This window comes from Triturus cristatus, chromosome 5_1 (assembly GCF_964204655.1).
Source record: "Triturus cristatus chromosome 5_1, aTriCri1.1, whole genome shotgun sequence".
Classification (NCBI taxonomy): Eukaryota; Metazoa; Chordata; class Amphibia; order Caudata; family Salamandridae; genus Triturus; species Triturus cristatus.
This window is the reverse complement of record NC_140587.1, coordinates 494,970,784-494,985,190: the sequence shown is the minus strand read 5'-3', so window position 1 is coordinate 494,985,190 and position 14,407 is coordinate 494,970,784. Positions and strand designations below refer to the sequence as shown.

The following is a 14,407-nucleotide window of genomic DNA, read 5'->3' as shown; positions in this document are numbered from 1 at the left end:
ATGACAATGAATCTCGAACAATCCAATAGTGTTCTTCCTTTATTGGTGCTTCTTATAAATATTCATAAAAGCCAGCCAATGCATTTTGTCCAATGGACGTCTATAGGGCAGAAAAATTCTGTTGGGAAACAATTACAATTCTAAGGTCAAATTGATGAACAGTGAATCCTGCGGGCAAGGCGATTCTGTATACACCATCTATTTGGAATCAAGATAGTTAACTATATATTCTGGAAGAAAAATTGTGTTTCTGTAATCCATCCATATCGGAATCATGAATATTTGTGTCTCGTATCCATTTGGTAGAGGTGCTTAATCTGCCCTGTACCCGGTACTTTGATGGGTACTGCAGAGGAGCGGAACCGGATAAATCCCTCTGAGTGCTAACGCCCAGTTTCTAATTTCAGATAAAGCCCCTCCTGGGAAGAAATAGGAATGCAAAGCTCTGTCTCTTCCCTGTCCATTGACCAGACCAATTCTCCGCGCACCACCTGTCTTTCCGGTACAGTCCAAATCCTCCATTGCCTGATGCATCAGGAAATACCTTCTGTACAGTCCATTGTTTTATCCTGTAACCACTGCACTGTACAAAGTCAGCCACAGTTCCATGTCCTTTCTCACCTTGGGCCAAACGTACAAACATTAGGAATACCAGTTTCCTAATTGCGATTCTCTCTGCATAGCAATTATGAAATCACTGTTCCTAATGCATGAAACTCATAAAGTTTCATTTAGGGATTCTATGTAGGTCACAAATGGACCTAGCTCATGAATATTAATAAGGTAGGTCGCAGTTTGCGACCGATTAGGAATCACAACCATCACAGGGATGATGGCCTACCAAAGGTCAGCAGACCACCATGTCTGTGATTGCTTTTTAATAAACCAATTTTTTTTAATGCCGCCAGTTTTTCTTAAAGGAAAATGGGATGTGTTTAAACAGAAAAAAATTGAACTTTTGAAGTTTCATATTTTAAAAGTAGGCAGTGATTTGTGGGACCTCTGTCTCCTCATAAAAAATATTTACTTTCTCAAAGGGTAAGGGGTCCCCTGAGAATCTCTTCCCCTTTGTGATTGGTTTACCACCAGTTTTAAACTGGTGGTAAAGTATTACTGTTTTGCGACCGGAATTCAGTCGCAAAACAGTAATTTATACAGTTTTCTGTATTTGGAAGGGACGCCTTAAACACGCCCCTTCCAAATACAGAATCTCAAATGCAAGATGTGATTCTGTAACAAGTTTTGTACATTTAAAAATAAATGTTTCTGGTCTCAAACAGCCCGATTCTGCAAACACCCACTGCCTGGAGATATTGCTTTACAGGCAAAACTGAAATTCCTCAACAGCTGCTGAACAGATCGAAATTTGCAATTTCTCTCCCCTACCACTAATCTCAATATCCTCCGCAGTACCTTCAATTTTCATAGGGCAGCCTATATACTATTGTCACCAAATACAACTCAGTGCCTTAGAATATAGGCCATGTGGTCTGGGGCCAATGGTACCCCAAATCTGTCTTCTACCATTGTGAACACATCCATGAAATGTATTTATTCTCCATACAGTCCCTCCCTGACTCTGAAGAAAAAAATCGCTGAGGCAGCGCAGCCCTTGCTCAGTCTTTGCCACTGTTCTCACCACCCATTCCAGGAAGATACTGAATGTTTCAAACCAAAAATTGCATATGGTATTGAACAACCCATCAGCGTGGCCTTGTCTACAAAGTGCTGACCCTTAAACTGGATGCCCAGAAGTTGACAATCTCCTGGTTGTATCAATAGTAGGCAAAATCCAGATTTTATGTAAATTTTACCCATTTCCGCTCCCACCCCACACTTTCTCAGCATTGCTATTGCCTAACCAGTATTACCATATTTAACTGTACAATCCGCTTGGTCAATATAGTCATAACACAGCCCCTCCAGTGCCCCTAAGGCATTCTACCATTTTCAGGCTCTGTGTCTCCTTCCCCGGGCTCTTGGCCCAACCTATGCACCATCACCACTGTTGATCTGAGAGCAGCTCTGTGCTCCACTGCCATATTGACAATCTAATTGTATGAGTCTACTGTATCTTTCTTGTGTGCTACCCCCTCTCCCTCCACCACGGTCCTCCCTTATAGTCGACTGTCCTCTGCCGACCATCTCTTTTCGGTGCGTAGGGTGCACGTGCCCCTCCCAGTCTGCCTCTTTGGATTGCGACCCTTGACCAGAAACCTGCCTCTCCTACTCAGGAAGGTGCCCCTGCACTTCTGCTCCTTCTCTTTGACTAAGTGAGATCCTAGATCCTTAGCCACAGCATTGCACCTTGCCTACGCCGCCTCCACTTTTTCCTTCCTTTCGTAGTCTTGCGCCCGCTCTTTGTGTTGGCCATTGTACATTCTGCCTTTTTGCCACCCACTTTAGCCTCCTTGCCACCCAGCTGCAGTAGCACCACCACCCTCGACCTATTCAGACCCCCCACAACGTACACCTGGTACTTTGCTGGCAACAGCCTCCCCAAAGCCATCAAGAATTTAAACAATTGGATCACTTCCTGGGTGGACTCTCTGGCTCCCCTGAAATACAACAACAATACACAGTATTCAGGCCCGAGGACAGTTGGTACACAGAGGGACTCAGACTGATAAAACGCCACTGCAAACAACTGGAGCACAATTACAGAAAGAGCCTGACAATATAGACAGGAGCACATTCAAATCTGCCCTGAGACGCTACCAATAAATGATCTGGACCACCAAATGGGCTGCAATGGCAGCACCAACAGAAACTAAGAAATATTCACCATTGTGAAAGATTTCATCTCACCATCAGCCACCTCCAACTGAATCACTCCTACGCAGGACCTCTGTATTAATTTCTTTAGCAACAAAATCACCACCATTTACAGCAACTTCAGCCCGCAACCGTACCCAACAGACCTTGCCGAACGCATCCTGATCTTATCCAAAGAACCAATGCTAACCTCATGGTCTGTCATTACCCCAGAAGAAACCGCTGCCACTATGAATTTAATTCACTCAGGCCCCTTCGGACACCTGGCCCTGCGCCGCCTACACCAGAGGCCTGCCAGCTATTAGTGCCATGCTCACACCCATTCTGAATGTCTCCACGTCTTCCTCGACCTTTCCAGATGCTTGAAAACACACGTGTCCTTCCAGTGCTGAAGAAACCCTCTTCAGTCCCTTCAACTCTCGCCAAGCAGAGACCGATCTCCCTGCTACCATTCCCAGCCAAGGTCTAAGAGAAAATCATCAACAGATAATTTACAGAATACCTCAACAACCCCCAACTCCTCAAAACCACTCGGGTTTGGTGTTGTGGACTAGTTTTTGGGTGCTTGTGGGCCTCTTTTACGGTCTGGTGGGCCAGTTTTTACTGTTGATTTTACAGATATTAAAACAAGCATTGCCTGGAGCAAGGTCAAATTCATGCCTTCTTCCATACCTTGCAAAACACTTATACAGCGAGTCTTAACAAGTGGAAAACTGCCCCAATTCGCAAACAGGAGGCACTTTTTAGTTAGTAATTAACTAATGGGGGGCCACTTTTATTTTGGTACTTACGCCTATTTTCTGCCACATTCCGACCCTGCCTACTAACTAGGAACAACATTTCTCAATTTATACAAGGTTTATTATAAAACCTTCAGAACTCAGAAATACAGCAATTGCTGTAGGCACATCCTGATTGTAAATGTACCTTAGTTCCTCTTTACTTCACGTAGGTGTGCATTTGGTCATCACGTATACATCAAGGAGTCAAAAGATGTGAGAAACGTTTCACAAATATTTATAGTATTTTATACACTGTTACTAAATCGATCTAATTTATGAAGGGTTCTCCCCTCTCTATTTTTAGTTTTTAGCCTGAAGAGATGCATCATCATAGAAAGCTTACCTGAAAGTTATTACCCCACCTGACCTTTTCAACTAACATATTAAACAGCTCGCAGTATAAAAACTTTGAAGATTATCTTTCAAACGAGCAGGGACTCAGCATGAAAGTGAAGTATTCCAAATGACTAAACTGAGACATATTATCTGTTATCAGTAATGGGTAAGGCCTGGGTGATGGGAGTAGCTGTAAATGCCTGCCTGTTTAGCTGGGCTGGTTATTAAACATGTATATCTATTACATGGCTCTAGCTTTCACTGTTAACAGCATCCAAATAGTACTCCCACCAAAGACCTGATGAGTGGTCATGTCTGTAATTCGGTTGTTGGTTGGCTGAAGTGTGAGCCCTGATCAGCCAGCAACCACAATCCTTGTCAGGGTAAGGCACAAGCAAACCGCAAATTAACCAGTGAACAGAGCAGTCAGGCTTAACCTAGAGGCAGTGTGTGAAGTATTTGTGCAAAACTTGAAACAGTAAAACAGTGCAAACACCACGCAAATAGGATCCAGATTAGAAAAGTAGAGTAAATTGCAATAAATAAAACAAGACCAAAACAACACAAATCCAATCAGTAGAACCTGAGATATTCAATTTTAAATATTAAAGTACACATAGCACTAAAAAGCTCAAAGCACCAACAGTGGATATCTGGTTGCGCCGGACGTGTACAAAATCACAAGTTAAGGTCGACTTCAATGGAGTGTGGGCCAGCTACAGCGACCCAGTTAGGCCCGCCTAAAAAGTACCTTAAATCCAGGTTTGCAGAGCATTGTTTGGATCCACGTCAAAGATGTTGTGCAGCTTAAGTAATGCATTAGTTCATAGATGCGGAGAGACTGCGATGTAAGGGCCTGTGTCATCAAAGAGAATCCTATCGACTGGGTTTGGGATGTGAAGTCCAGCATATAGGATGCAGAGCGCAGTCAGGGTAATGCGTAAGTTCTGAAGAGCTGCAAGTCTGCGATGCGGAGTCTGGCATCGTTGTCGAAGTTGCCGCCAATGAGGGATGCGAGGGCCTGCGCTAATGATATGTCACACAGTCTGAGTGATACAGAAGTTTCCGATGAGCTGGTCTTTGTGAATCGTTCAATGCATGTGGTAGCAGAGATGCGTTGATTCTGCTTGGGTTTGTGCGCGACAGCAGAGGAGATGCGTCAGTTCCGCTGGTATCACAGAGGCTGGCAGAGCACTTTATGCCCACTTCCAAGGGTCCAGTACTGGGGTGGCACTACTTGGCAGGGTAGACTCACTGGTGGTAGAGTCCGGGTGCAGATGTAAGGTTGTTGGAAGCCTGTTATGTCTCTGAGGCTCTGATCAGGAGGCCAGCCAACCAGCCATTGAAGTCACCCTAGGTTCTGGGTTCGAGAGATGCTGGTCCAGGCCTTTTCACCCAGGCAAGAGGGCAACAACCAGCCAGTCAGCACAGCAGGGCAGCAGTCCAGCAGAGTGGCAGACCTTATACCAGCACAGCAGTCATTCTTCCTGGAAGAGTATCCACATGTCCAGAAGTGTACTGAAGAGTGGTGTCTTGGGTCTAGTATCCATACCCAGTTGTACCTTTGAAGTGGGAGAGCAGCTTCTAGAGGTTTTCGTTTGAAATCCCCAGGCATTCTGCCTTCCCTGTCCTGGCTCCAGACTAACTATGCAGCCCTTTCTGTGAAGACAGGACACAGCCTATTAAGGTGTAAGTGCGGCTGTGCCCAGCTCCTCCCTCCCATCCTATCAGTGAAGGCACATCCAGGCACAACTAAGGTCCCTATTGTGTGGGGCTGTCTAGGAGGAATATACAAAAGCTCAACTGTCTGCTACATACAGTCATATGACCAGAGGCTGGCTGCAGGCACTAACTGGTTTAAGGCAGGAAAATGCCAGCTTTCTAAAAGCGGCATTTTCAGAATTGCAATTTCAAATCTGACTTTATCACAAGTTAAAATTTTAAATTGTGATTCTAGAGAATTCAAACATGAACTGGCTATTTCTTCCTTTTTGTAAATTACACTTGTAAAATGTAATAAGGCAACTCTAATGTTATCTTATGAGAGAGATAGGCCTTGCAGTAGGGTAAAAGAAATTTGAGTTTTTCACTACTAGGACAAATACCACTTAAAAGTACATGTACATATTTTTAAATGCATTGCACTTTGCCCTCTGGGCTGTCCAGGGACTATGCTAGGGATGACTTATATGTATTAAAAAGAAAGTTTGGGGACTGGCCAAAGGTTTATTTTGCCAGGTCGAAATGGCAGTATAAATGGCACAAACAGGCTCTGCATTGGCAGGCCTGAGACATGTTTAAGGGGCTACTTAGTAGCTGGCACAACCAGTGCTGCAGGCCCCCTGGTAGTATTTAATTTACAGACCCTGGGCACATGTAATGCCACTCTACTAATGACTAACAAGTAAATTAAATATGCCAATTGGGTATAACTAATGTTACCATGTTTAGAGGAAAGAGCACAAGCACTTTAGCCATGAAAGCGAATCATCAAAATGCCTGGGGTAGAGGAAGTGACATCACATGCCATGTTACTGCAGCCTCATGTCACAGGAAGTGACATCACACTAGCGTTGACTTGATGACATCACAGGAAGGGACATCCCCTGCGCTTTGACCCACGCCAATGATGTCACAGGAAGTGACATCACACAAAGTTTGACTTGGTGACATTACAGGAAGTGACATCACCTGCCCTGTGGACCCCCGTGAAATCAAAGTAAGCGACATTGCATGACCTTTAACTTGGTGCTATCACAGGAAGTTATGCATCTAACTTTTGGTTACTTCCATCACAAACAGAGGCTGGGAAAAAAAGTATCCTATAAACAGAAATCCTTCAAAACCTATTGACAATGTAGCTGCATACATTGTAACAGGTAGTATCTTCAGATATACAATTAAGATAATGTAGCATTGATTAAGAACATATCAAATACTGTACAACAATGGAAAATACACTAGTAAAGTTGAAATCAGCCATTATCAATATCAAATAACTTATAAAATGGGAAGTTTGATGTGCCGATAATGTTCAAAACTAGTTCACTTTATCATTTGTTTTAGAAACTAAGAATACCATAAAATTAAATCTAAGTCTTGGAATGTAGATAACATTGCTATTTAATGCAGGTCAAGGTCTCCCAGCAACCTTCCTTTCTATCACATGCTATACATACTTCTAAACCTGTGAAGCCATTGAACCTTTCCACGTTTACTATCATTAATTTCTTCTACAGAAAGCATGCACATCATCACCGATACAGTACTTGCATTGATAAATAATATGCATGCTTAAAGATTAAAAACATTTGGACAGATTTTACTCACATGGATGCCGATTCTTGATGTTATGTTGATGCTGCATTACTGATAAGAAGAGATACTGCTGCTCGGCTTGCTTGAAAAGGAGGTGCTGCCTGGGCAGGTAGAAAGAGGCCCACAGTTCAAATGTCCCCATCTAGAGTTGTATCTGCTGGTATGAGCAGCAGCTTCTTCTAGTGATGATTGGTGAATCCTCCCAAGTAGAGAATGACTTGAGGGTAAGTTGATTCTCAGTTAATATGAAACCAGAATAGGCTGACAGTGCCACAGATATGGTATACAGATTTCTGAGTAGGATACTGGCTGGTACAAAGAATAGTTGCTGCACTGATAACTGACAGTTTTGACGAGAGAGCAAATAAGTGGACAGCAAGTGTTTGGCTGCAGGAAAACTTGGTGGCTAATGGTGCTTTGTTAAAACTGTTTCCATATTACTCATGACTACACATGACAAGCTGATGTGATGAGGCTGCATATCCCCAATGACAGAAAGAAACAAAATGGACAGCAAGTTGGTGCTGTGCCAATAGTGCTTAGAAGCATGGTGGCTGCTCTCTTGCCCCTGCATAGGTTACTGACTTCTGCGATCACTGGCAGATATCTTCAGGTGGCATAGGCCTCAAGGGGAATAGAGACTGATTTAGAAGTGACTGTTGTTTGCCTGGCAAGGTGTGAGGCTGCTTCTCTGCCTCTCTGAGGCTGTTTCTCTGATTGAGGGAAAGGACCAGCTCATTTTTTAAGAGAATACCTCCAGTGGCGCATGTCAGCGAATCTGTTGATGGCTTCATTTACATTTACATTTATCTGCTTAACGTCATTAGGTTCACAAGCCATTATCATTAAGTCACTGAGACTCGTCTCCACATTTATTGCACAAATAATTTTTTTACCCTTTTCAAACAGGAGAAGAATCTCTAATTTATAGCAGTAGTAACAGATAATGTAAGAACTAGATTTAAAAGATCCAAAACCTAAGGAAATGCTCCTGGCAGATACATGAGATACTGCCTGACAGAGTGTATACCCTGTAGATTCTTGTCTGCAAAATATGATTTTGCAGTTTCCAGTTCAGATTGTAGAAGAGTTCAGTCTACAGCAGCCTCTGGATATTTTTCAACAAAAAATAGTGCAGAGGAAAAGTCTAACAAAATCTCAGCTTTTGGATTGAACCATCGGACAGCAGACGCAAGGTCCATGTTGTTTGTAAATCACGCATCAAACTCATTTACAAATCTATCCAAAGTAGAGAAATAAACGTCCTGCTTTAAGCGCTCAGACAGTGGAGTTCTACTTTTCTGAAACATCAAAATGGCTAGATATTTTCCCTACAGTGGTACTGACAAAATAATCTGTCAGTTTGTTAATCAATTTACAGTGTCTCAAAGGTAGAGTCCTTGAATTGGATTTTTCTTGAATCTCAATTCCACACTGCTCTGCTAAGTACTTAGCCTGACTTATCGGTCCACTGATTGTCTTGACGGAGTTACACTAAATCACTTTTTGTTGACTTTATTGGGTCACTTGCTCTCGGAAAGTCAAGGTCTTTTTTCTGTAGTAGTTCTGAAAGACTGTGAATCTTTCGGAAAATGAGCTCCATACACTGCAATGTTAATAAGAAACCAAAGTTTTCAATGTGCTTAAGAATTCCTGTAGCCTCCTTGTCACGTTGTTTTGAATCTATCACATGGAAATCAACAATAAAAGACTCAAATTGCATCTGTACATTTGTAGCACAGGAGTACCAGTAAACCCACGTCGCACCCGGAAGTCTTTCTAGCTCCGTTACATACAGACTGCTCTCTTTCTGAGCTTTCACAAAGAGCTCATGCCTTGGTGAACTTTGTGAAAGAAAAACATAAACTGCTTGCAATGTTGAAAAGAAATGTTTTACTGGTTATATGCTAGTTACAGTTTTCACTAACACAAGGTTTAGGCGATGGGCAAGCAGTATATATAAATTGCTTGTGATGCAGTCCCTCTTATTTTTGCTTGGATGCTATTAAAACAGCCATTCATGATGGATGCTCCATCATAGCTCTATACAACACATTTCTTCCAGTCTAGTCCAGCTTTCTGTACTGCTTCAGAAATGGCTGCATCAGGGCTGGAGGCATCTAACTTCTCTAGATGGTAACACCCTAGTGCATTCTCCTGAAGATTTCCATCACTATCAACAAAGCAGATAATAAAACTTAGCTCTGTGAGGCATCTTTGGTTTCATCAACTAGCACTTCAAAATATTTTGTCACTTGTTTGACAATACGCTCACGAACAAGCACTGCAACCACAGATATCATGTCATTTTTGGTAATTAGGAGAGGCATAGTGCCCATACCTTCTGAACATTTTGTCTTTTAACCTCTCGTCTTCATAAGAAATCATCTCTAACAATTCAGTGAAATTTATCCTATTGTGAAAATGCTTAGCTTCATCGAGTGGCACGGACTGCAAGCCCTTGATGACCTAAGCAACATACTACCTTTAGCAGCTGCTCCATATGTTGTCTATTCTCCTCAATTTCCTGCTTTTCATCTCTTACTATCATGGAAGAAAATGACAGTTTGTAGGCTGCTGTTATCTTTTGAAGTTGGTCCAAGCAATAACTGATGATTTATGTTTCTCTGACTGTGAATGTTTGGACAAAGAATGAGTAAGCTTTTCCCACTTACTAATGCCAATATCAACTAATGCAACATTGCCATGTTCAAGTCCTCCTCCTCCCATAGAAATAGCACCAAAATGCCTGCATGCCAAACAAGAAACAGCATATTTTAGGACTGAATACTCTACCCAAGGATGGGTTTTGTAATCTCCATTAAACCTACGGCATGCAGTTAAGGGGAATGTTTGAAATTTTGGTTGCACTGGGTCGCTATAATGATTCAGTGACAAGTCGTGTGCCATGAATTCCCCTGCTGGGTGGGATTTTGATGTTGGTGTCTGACTAGACTTGACCCTCATCAGCCGGGTTTCCAACCTTCTCATTCCACAGAGGCTGTAATTTGGGCGGTTCTTGACAAACTAAGGAAAGAGGCAGACAAGGGCTCCACGAAGGCCCTGGTGCTTCTTGTTCTCTCTGCAGCATTCAACACGGTCGACCATCAACTCCTGGTGTATCCTGTCAGTAACGCAGGGATACAGGGCCTAGCCCTTAAGTGGCATATGTCTTTTCTAGAGGATTGTACTCCAGCCGTACAGTTCTCCCAATTCTCTACCTCTAAAGTCAAATTGACATGTGGGGTGCCGCAGGGCTCCTCCCTGTCACGCACCTTTTTAACGTATACCTGTATCCTCTTAGTCATTCTCTTAGTCATTCAACTACGCTGATGATCTTCAACTGATCTTTGACATTGAAAAGTCGTCCGCCTCCGTCACTGACTTTCAAACTACCATACGACACATTAGCAGCTGGATGAACAGTAACCACCTGAAAATGAACCCAGTCAAAACAGAAATTATCCTAATTGGCAGGTACTCAAACCCCTGGAATTAAAACTTTTGGCCGACTGAGCCGGGAAACCCACCCCTACCATCTAGATCCACTAAAAGCCTGGGCATCACATTCAACTGTGATCTGTCTATGAAATCCCAGATTGGGACGGCGGTCTCTTCCTGCTTCTTTCAGCTCCGAAAAATCAGGAAGATCAGCAGATTTCTCACTACTAAAGCTGTGACCCAAGTAGTTTTAGCCCTAGTCATCTCTCATATTGACTATGTTAACTTACTCTATCAATCTAAAAGACTGTAACTGGTGCAAAACCAGGCTGCACGATTAATCCATCATCAGCCAAGACAGCAGCATGTCACCCCTCTTATGAAAAAGTTACACTGGCTCCCGGTAGTCAAAAGCAGTGTATTCAAGCCGGGATGCCTCATTTTCAAAGCGCTTCATGTCAACTGCCCAGTGTTTGTATCTACTCAGGTTTAGAGATATAGGTCCACTTGGGATGTTAGGTCTTCCTATCTGAATCTCCTAGCTATCCCGCCCTCTAAACGCAAGAAATTTGGGGACTAAGATTTGTGGTCCTAGCCCCTCAATTTTGTAACTATCTCAGGACATTAGATTAATAACATTATATCCTCAATTCAGGAAACTTTTGAAAACCGGGCTCTTTCACCAAGCATATGAATGAATCACTTAGCGGCTGAACTCCTTTGATCCCAGCTCCATGAAACTGTGTGGTGTACGTGCGCTTTATAAGTACTTTTAACATAACACAGACTCTTTGATTCAAGGTGCCTCTATTATTTCACTCCCCCAAAAAAGAGCTGGCTGTATTGTCATCACAGAATGATGAACAGTCAGCAAGGGCAGCCAGTGAAGTACTGTCTAGGCTGCCAACATGAGAAGATGAATCTTCAACCTCAGTGTGAAATGAACCCTGTCAGCATGTGAAGAAATATCAGTAATGTGAACAATGGCAGAGCCATCTTCAGCACAGAAAGAAGCAGCTGCAACGGCAGCAGATAATGTTTCAGGGTTGTCGTAAGAATGGGCGCATATGCCTTCACTGCTAGACAGAGCAGTATCAGACAACTCCTTTATTTTCTTGCCTCCATTAGAACCTGTTGAAGGGTCTTCAGTACTCCTTTCTTTTGTGAACAAAACCAATATTGATCTTTGTTTTGGATCTAAGGATATTGTAGGAGAGAAAGACAATTTTTCTGTTCCTTTGTTTGCAGCTGAACTCCGCAATTCCACTGCTAAAATGTCAAACATAGAGAAAAAAGGGTTAGGGCATGGGATGGCACACTGCACATAACAGTGAGGAAACATTGGACTGTGAGGAAACATCTGACCATGCAGGGCAGGAGGGAGGGGGCAGGTGCATGGACTCGGACAACAGAGGGCAGGGAAGCAGTGGGTAGGGGCAGCAAGCTAACTGTGCAGGGCAGGCGGGAAGGGCAGTGGCAGAAGAATGGCCACACAGGACTGGACATGGTGGGAGGTCTCTTTGGAGTGCCCTATCCCAGAGTTAGGGTAGACAGTGCAGAGCTTATACATAGGCTGTGGATGTGCCAGGGTGACAACAAAGCAAAATCCAGAACAACTTCCATATCTATAGATCTGGTGCTACTGATGGCAAAGCACTGGCTGGTTATGAGATGGAAAGTCAACAGCGTGTCTGCAATTAGTAAGTGGTGAGTTAAAATACTGAAGTGGGCAGAACTTGAGGAGGCTTTGCGAATTGACAAGAGACGGGGTATGGCGGATCGCATGAGGGACTAGGAGACTTTACTGATGGAATATTAGAACAGTTGGATTGATGAAGGGAATAGGGTGCAACATCCAAAAAGAGGAGCCAGGATACATGGAAGTGAAACTGCACTTGGGGTGTGAATGTTACCTGTATCAGCCCCACCCATAGGAGACATGTAACACAAGCTTGTGCACCTACCATCCCTCTCCCACACCTTTTGAGTGCTCTTACATACTATAAGGATCTTAGAAATATATCACCACATGCTTGTAAATCAGCATCATATCCTGGATGAATAGCATGACTCATGGGTTTTGTTTGTCTAATTGTTCTGTTTACTACCTGAAAGCAAGCTTGTATCTTATATTACGGCTCATGGAGCTACCGATTGAAAGTAGTCAATGTGGTTTAAACGAAGCTGCTGTACTTTACCTCCATTGAATGGAATGGAAAAGTGTTATAAGGGAACTGAACTCTAGAGCAACATATATGATTTGACTCTGCTTCACCTCGATTACTTACATCCAGAAAAAAAGGCACTGAGAACTATTAGTTAGCAGCGGTAAAGTGCACAGAGTCCGACTCCTATGGTCAACAAAAAAGCAAATTCTGGAAAACCTAGAAGGAGGAGGATGCAAAAAGTCTAGGGATGACCCTGCCTAAAAGGGCTATGTCCAATAATCTCCATCTGTTCGATAATCCAGGAATCAAGCGCATTGTAATTGAGACTGAGATTTTTGCATCCAGGGGCAAATCCAATGAACTTTCTTTCCATTACATCAGAATCATTCGGACTCCATGATGTCTTCAGAAGAAATCTGAGGACGTATCTATTGTAAGGAGGAAAGGCTGGACTAGTACATCAAGAAACCTGGCTGGGCATTGTGCACACAAAAATGTAACCAGTAAGTCAGTCACTATTCAAAAACTTTTCACCCACATATCAGCTCAAGAGTGGTCAGTATTTTGGTTTTGATGGAGACCAATACTTTAACATTATGTGTCACCTGTTAATTCAGTCAGTGTAGTTTGTCTGTCAGGTGGAAGAACTTTTTTGCCTCACTGTACCTTCTCATTTGTGACACAGTTGTAACTTATACACTCGAATCAAACTTTGTTCTGTAGTACGCCCTGAGATCCAGTCATTATGACTTAATCCTCCTACAGAGGAAGAAACATGGTGGAAGAGCACTGTAACTTTATGAAGCATTGCTCAAGAACAAACTTTAAAAAACACTGGAAGACCTACCCAGCTACCTGAGATTTAAAACAATAGCAGAAAACTTTAATATTCAGGAAGTATTTCAGTGATGATAGCTGGTTGCTGGCCACTCTGATAACCACTTTTTAACACAAGTGAGCAGGCATAAAATAAAGCTAAAGTACAGGAGGACAAACAGGTGAATCCCACTAGACTCTGAATCCGCTTGCACACTTTGTTGGCCTAGTGCTTTTCAGTCAACAAGATCAATGCAAGGGTTCCCAGGCACCAGCTCTAAGGTGCATCAAGGGGACCCATGGTCAAATGAAACTGAGGGCATGCGTTTGGTCTTTGGAATCACAAACCACATGCAATCTATCAAAGGGATCCAGAACTGTAGTGAAGCAGCAGAATGCTATATGATGGAAATACGTTTTCTATAGAAATAAAAGCACTCCTAAGCATTAAGGAATGGACGCAAACTTTAGTGTCTGCCAAGTTTTATAAACAGATGAACCAGGAGCAATGCATTAAAATGTCATGCTGATTGGACACCTGTGTGAGTTAATGTATCTGGATATATGAGCATTGCAGCAAGTTAAACCTCAGATGGTACCTATCTTTGTAATTTAGTATCATTAGTGCAGGTGTCTTTACAATGGAAATTCTTTTATTATCAGTGCTTTGATGTGGTAGCATGCACTACATAAATGAGGGTATCAAGCTCCAGTTCTTAATGCTTAAACATATGCCAGGATTCCAGGACAACATTTGACTATGTAAATTAT

At 42.7% G+C, this 14,407-nt stretch overlaps 1 protein-coding gene and 1 pseudogene across 7 annotated transcripts in view; one reads left to right on the top strand and one right to left on the bottom strand.

The window, feature by feature from the left end:
• The window catches only part of RALYL (RALY RNA binding protein like), a 1,712,955-nt gene that overhangs the window by 1,381,547 nt on the left and 317,001 nt on the right, over window positions 1-14,407 (top strand). The gene's annotated exons all lie outside the window — the stretch shown is intronic.
• On the bottom strand, window positions 8,505-9,563 carry LOC146831118 (zinc finger MYM-type protein 1-like; annotated as a pseudogene).